The 6748-nt window shown below is 43.6% G+C and overlaps 1 protein-coding gene across 1 annotated transcript in view; it reads left to right on the top strand.

Moving 5' to 3' along the window:
• The window catches only part of lef1 (lymphoid enhancer-binding factor 1), a gene marked incomplete in the record, with an annotated part of 70809 nt that overhangs the window by 631 nt on the left and 63430 nt on the right, over positions 1-6748 (top strand).

Here is a 6748-nt window from a genome sequence, read left to right as displayed (position 1 = left end):
ATATAGTATCATTTAACTCACAGTCACTTAAAACATGTTTCAGAGTAATTATTTTCTTCACCAATAATCTTTTCTACAGTGAAGTGATTTTTTTAAACCATGTTTAATGAAAATCCACATTAAAAGTGTCCATAATAATAATAATAATAATAATAACAATAATATTAAAAGTAATAATAATGTTTTATAGTTTAATATGTACAGAGAGTTAAATAATGAGAAGTTGTGGCAGTTTTTGTTGTTTTTATTTTTTATGTTGTCGTGCGCGCTCGGTGAGGGTTGCGTGAGCAGATCTTTATAAAGCGCGGGGGGCGGGGTTAGCTCAGGGAGGCGGGCCCGCGGCTCCCTTTGATCTAGAGGCGGCTGGCTCTTTCATCTCCAGCCCCCCTCCCTCCTCCTCCCTCTCTCCCCCATTTCTTCTTTGTATGACTAAATTTGGTCGGAGCGTGGAGCCGAGCCAGCGCTTACACGCGTGCGTTCATCCCAGCTGAGAAAGAGAGAAAGAGGGGAGAAACGGTGGTGGTGGGGGAGGGGGGGTTCTTCCGGGTGAGGAGAGGGGGTGTGGGTTAGAGATCAAAGACTTTTGGGTTTTGGAAGCGGCGTGGATTCAAAAAGGCCGAGACTGGCTGCATTCCAGACTAGAGCGGAAAGCGCGTGCTCCTCCACTCACATAAACCAGGCACGAGCACTCGCACGCACGCGGCCGAACACACGCGTGTAAATTTGAGAGAGAGAGAATTAGATTTCACACAAAACAAGCAAAGCTTTGGTTTGAGAGGGTTTTTCTGTTTCTGCTCAAAACTGTGATAAAAGTAAAAAGTGTCAAACCTGCAGCTCTGCCTCATTTACACTCATTTCATTATCCTGCACCTTCTAAAGGAGGCCCACTCACCCCCAAACCACCCCCACAGGAGCAAACCTCCTTCTCCTCCTCCTCCTCCTCCTCCTTCTTCTTCTTGTTCTTGCTCATGTTCTCCAGCATGAAGGTAATAAATCATAAGAAAGTCAAATGTGTAAAGAGGTTTTGCAGCTTGGGGCCTGTAAGGGCAGGAGGGGCCTGCTGGGCCTGAGCTGTGAGTCAGACCCCCATCATCATCATCATCATCATCATCATCATCATCAAATTAATTGTTTTGTTGTTGTTGGTAATTTGTTTGTAATTTATTCATTAAATATGAGCGCGAGACTCTAACAGTGAAAAGCACCAGATCAGATGAATTGTCTGAAGTGAATTCCATTTTTAAATCACGCAGCTTCAACATTTATCAATTACTATAAATCAATGAAATATTGATCTTATTAAAAATTATATGACACTATACTGTTGTAGCTGAAGAAAATAATAATAATAATAATAAATAATAAAATACAACCACTTCCTAAGAACACGTCAAAATCTCTAAAGATTCTTGTTTTCCTGTTTATTTATTTAAAGTGATATGGAAGTCATAAATAAATAAATAAATAAATAAATAAATAAATAAATAAATAAATAAATAAATAAGCGTGCGTGACGAGAGGACAGCAACATTTCAGATACAGACGTTCTTTTTATTAACGGCACAAAGTGAAGGTCACTGGGAACACTGGACTGTTTATGACTGTTGGTGGAACAAATCTTTTTGTTGAAATGCGTGAAAAGAACAAGAACAAACTTCTTGGAGCTCCGCGTACAAACCAACATTTTAACGAGTCGCAACATTTTGGACTTTCCTCGTCTGAACTTCATCATTTTACTGTTTTATACAATTAAAGTTTCAGTGGTGCCGTCACACTGTTCCAGTTAATGTCACAAAACTTTAAAATATCTGAAGATTTCAAAGAAACTTTTCTTTCCTGTCAGAACTGTTGTCTCCTCAGCGTGTCCATCACGGCTGAAGGTTTTCTCTCAGGAGAGCAGAGAGCGCAGCGTCCTCCACCCTCACATCGTCTTCTTCCTCTCTGGGATCACCAGGGCCCATGTGCAGGAGGTGGGGGACACCTGGACAGGTCTCCAGTCCATCACAGGGACACCTGGACAGGTCTCCCGTCCATCACAGGGACATCTAGGGACAGTTTAGAGTTACCAGTCACCTGTATAAATAAAGGTTGATTGATAACATGCATGTTTTTGGTCTGTGGGGGGAAACCCACGCAGCACGAAGAAACATTCAACCTTGCCCAGGATTTGATCCAGCAACCTTGTCCCTGAGAGGCGACAGCTCTGCGCACTGAGCCACTGTGCCGCTCACCATCATAACTACCGAACACTTTGTCTCTCCACCTCGTACGTTCAAGCGTCACAGCTCCGGCTTTAAATAAAAACAGTAAAGAAGTCGCAGTAGAGAAAAGAGAGAAATATAAAAAGTAAATTAGCATTTTCCTTGTTCTAATGAGTTCGTACGAGCGATTCCTCTGGATCTCACATGAAAAGGAAGATTTCCTGCTGAGCTGTGACCTGAATTCACTCCTCTGACTTCAGAGACGCCATCTTGCTACATGAAATGATCTATAGAGCATCAGATTTGAAAGGTGCACCTTCAGATGGTTTCTGGTCTAAGTGTTGATGGAGGACTTGGTCTGAACATCATCATCCAGACAACGTGGTCTCCGTCCAACACTCAGTCCACGTCCTCATTGTCTCATCTGCTCTGCTTTAATTAACGGCACCAGTGTCTCGTCTGTTTGTCTGAGTTTCTGTGTTTGCTCGTGCGCTTCAGTGAACGTTCAAATGATTCGTGCGCTTCAGTCGTTCATGAAAAGTGTCTTCTTGAAGTAGAAATTACAGCCATGGTGCGCTCGCAGCCACCTCCAGCAACCGACAGGAAACAAACGTTAAATTAGGATGAAAAGAGCTGCAATTAAAGCGAGGCAGACACATTTATCACTTGAAGGCTGGGGGGGTCCGAGGCCGCTGATTGTTGCTGTCGCTCTTTGATTGATCGAAGATGAGTCACTTTCTTTACCGTGTCTGGGGGGGGGTCAGGTGGAGGAAGACGGGGCAGACCTGTGATCTGATGATTTATGGAGGAGCTCCGGGGCAGCTGTTTCAGACAAACTGTCATTAAAATAAAATCATCTCCTTCATGGAAAACCAGGGGAATTTGTCAAACTCTGAAAGTGGAACGTGACATTTTGTAAAAATAAATAAAGGAATAACATTTAGGATCACTTTGTAAAACCATTTTAATGGAAGAAAAAAGCATGTTGATGGTTTAAATCCACGCTGCTGAGCGTAACGTTCGTTTGAACAACTTCCTGGACAAGTTTTGGATTTTCCAGAGCAGATTAAAAAACGTGGCGTGTTCACACGGTGACGCTGTCACGGTTCAGCCGAGGAAGCAGCTGAACCTGCCGCGGGTCACGAGGTGCTGTGGCCATTTTAGACTCTTTAACTCAGCACCCCTGAAAATAAAGAAAACGTCACTAGGGTTGTGAAAGGAAGCTCAGTTCTTGAGCGTGGATTCACCAAAATATGAAATAAATATAGAATAAAATAGAATAAGTGATGACGGTCTTAAACGGGACAGGACTCTTGCTGTTTTGCACGAGTCGGATCCTCGAGGCCACCTGTCAATCAGCAGCTGACCAATCAGTGACCTCAGTTTGTCCTAAAGGTAAACGCCCCTTACCTGCAGGAGCTCCACCCCTTTTTCTCTTACAACATGTCGGGGTTTTGCTTTACGAACACTTTGCCGTCAGAGGAATTTAGTGAAAAATCATCAATAAAAAATGTTTGATCCATGTCCGAGAAGAACACGTAGTTCAGACAGAGTTACCCTGCGAGTTCACAAAACAGTTGATTATATTTCAATTATTATTATATTTTATATTTCACAGAATCTGGAAACATGTAAAACATGATAAAGGCCTGCGTCCGACCTCATGATCAGCTGATTACAACAGTGATCATCTCTTTGGAGCTTTTTTGGGGGGAGGAGGAGGAGACACCTCTGTGTTGTGCGCTGCTAGCTCAGCACTATGTTAGTGCAGACAGTTGTTGGCCGGGGGGGGGGGGGCTGTACGTCCGTTAAACCTTAGCTAGCGTGTCTGTGTTGCGCATCGCTAGCTTAGTGCTTTAACAATCCATTAAAATACACCAGAATGCAGGAAATGACATCTACTCTATTCAAAATTTTCTGGGGACCCCCCCAACAGTATGTTCCCCCACCCTGTTACAAATGCTTTTGACGCTTCAAGCCAAGAGCCATTGTCAGCACTGGGGGCTGAGCCCCCTAAAGGTCCGATCCTAGACTCGCCCCTGGCTGTGGTCGTTATCTCTGTTCAGCCAAGAGAAATAATTAGAACCTGCTGTAGTTTTTATGCCACGTCAGTAGGTGGCGCTGTGATTTTTGTGTTTGAACAACTCTTGAATCTGGAGCGTGAGATTAGATTACACCTAAAATGATGAAAACACAAATGTTGGTTTGAAGCGACGCTGAGGTCAGTGTGCTGCAGCCCAACGATGCCGGGAGTTTCAGACACTTCAGCTCCGAGACCTGGATCGTAAAAGTTTTGGTGTCAGAGAATTCAGTCTCTGTTTTTACGTAGACCAACGGCCAAAACGCAAAAGAGTTGTTAGAGTTTAATTAAAAACAGCTGATTGGAAACTGGGCCTAGAAAATAAAATGTTAGATTTACTTTGTACATAGTTCTGTCAGCCAGATCCACAACTCTTAGTTTTTTAAATGTAAAATAATTACAATTAAAATCGTTGTTCTTACCAATGTGTTCATGGAGGACAATCAATAAAAAATGTGAATCAAAATAAATAACAGTTAATATAAACTAGCCCCCCGTCCCCCCGTCAGCTCATCAGTATTATCAGAAGTAAACTCCTTTTTTTTCAAACTGAGGACATTTAAAGAGCTATCTACAACAGGTAAGATATTGAGCATTCAAAAACTCTCCACAGAACCCCATTTCAAAATGTTTGGACTATTCCTTTAAGGGTCAGACCATAATCTGATTAATATTACTGTTTACTGATTATTGATGCTTATATCATACAAACCACCTGTTGTGTATTTGTCAGAATGTAAACCATTCAACAAATCAATCGAACGTGCACACGGTTTCCATTAAACATATTGATCTGGAGGTTCTCGTCTCATAAATAAATTCTGGATCTTTTGCCCAAACTTCTTAAAGTGGAGCGTTGTTGCTGGTATTATGGCACAATTATAAAAAGACCTCAGACAGAACATGGTGCTCAGAAAAACCAACGCAGGATCACAAGTTTTATTTGAAAATGTTATTATAAGTGTAAACCTTCTTGTTGTCAGCGTTCCAGCGTTCTTTCTTTCAAACGGATCAGAAGTCCCTGGCAGCAGATATCTGCTTGCTCATCACATCTTCATCTTCCAGCCGTCGTCTTATCGGTTTGCAGAGATGACAGAAAATTGCAGCGTGATTTCCAGTAATTGGCAGTTTCTTATCAGTCCGCCTGTTTTTAAGAAGATATAAACACGGCACGTCCAATTTCCACGAGTCGTGCTGCAGACATGGAACATGAGCAGAAGATCTGAAGCTGCTTCAACTGTGAGGCTGTCCAGGTGGCTTTGACTCCTCTGACTGGTTTTGTCTGGATCATTCCTCCACACGTCCCACTCACTGTTTGACCTCTTACTGGTTTATTAACCAAGATAAAACAATTATTCCAGTGGCACCTGATGACAACTGGATGGCTGGAGGAGAAGCGCTCAGCTCGAGATCACCTTTCCCTAAGCTGCAAGCTTCATTGCCAGACAATATTGGACAAACGTGCACAGAGCACCTCCAAACGTGCACAGAGATGCTCAGGGGTTTCACCTCCATGCAGCCAAAATAAAAACTCCCCGAGGTGTTTAACTTTATTCTCTGTGCGTACGTGCATCAGTCCAACTCACTCTGGCTGACCCTGAAGGGAAACTGTCAGCTGTTGATGTAAAACTTCACTCAGCTCAGACGCTGCAGCTTCAGCTCACACCTGCGCAGCTTCAGCTCACACCTGCGCAGCTTGGTGACATTTCTGTTGGTGCTTTCCAGAAGGACATGGTCACGTGTTATGAGGACGTGTCTGATCGCAATTAAAATATCTCTATTTCAATTCAGGTTATTTCTGCAGCTCCAACAGACGTCGTCTCAGGGCCCAAAAACATTCTCACACTTTATAAAAGACAATTATTAAAGTTCTGTATCTGAGGAGGCAGCAGGTTGTGTTGAATCTTCTCAGTCTCTCATCCTGAACAAGAACAGAGGAGACAGTGGGAAGAAAGAACTCCCTTTAACAGGAAGAAACTTCCAGAAGAACCAGGCTCAGGACGAGTGACCAGCTGCTTCAACTGACTGGGTTTGACCAGGCTCTGCAGGGTCTACATGTGTCCAGTGGCCCAGCAGACCTCACCAGCAGCTGTCCTTCTGCTGCGTTCAGCTACATTCTTCATCTCCAAAGAGGAAGTGGCCTCATCCTCTGAGCCACTGTGCTCATTACGCTGTGTTGTTGGAGAAAGCTCTGGGTGCTCTGGTACCTGTCTCCTGTGGTACCTCTGGTTGTTCTCGTACCTCTGGTTGTTCTCGTACCTCTGGTTGTTCTCGTACCTCTGGTTGTTCTCGTACCTCTGGCTCCTCTGGTTGTTATCGTACCTCTGGTTGTTCTCGTACCTCTGGCTCCTCTGGTACCTCTGGTTGCTCTCATACCTCTAATACCTCTGGTTGCTCTCGTACCTCTGGTTGCTCTCATCCCTCTGATACCTATGGTTACTTTCATACCTCTGATACCTCTAGTTGC

Source organism: Nematolebias whitei, chromosome 16 (genome assembly GCF_014905685.2).
Source record: "Nematolebias whitei isolate Nwh7 chromosome 16, NemWhi1, whole genome shotgun sequence".
NCBI lineage: Eukaryota > Metazoa > Chordata > Actinopteri > Cyprinodontiformes > Rivulidae > Nematolebias > Nematolebias whitei.
This window is presented reverse-complemented; position numbering and strand designations above follow the sequence as displayed.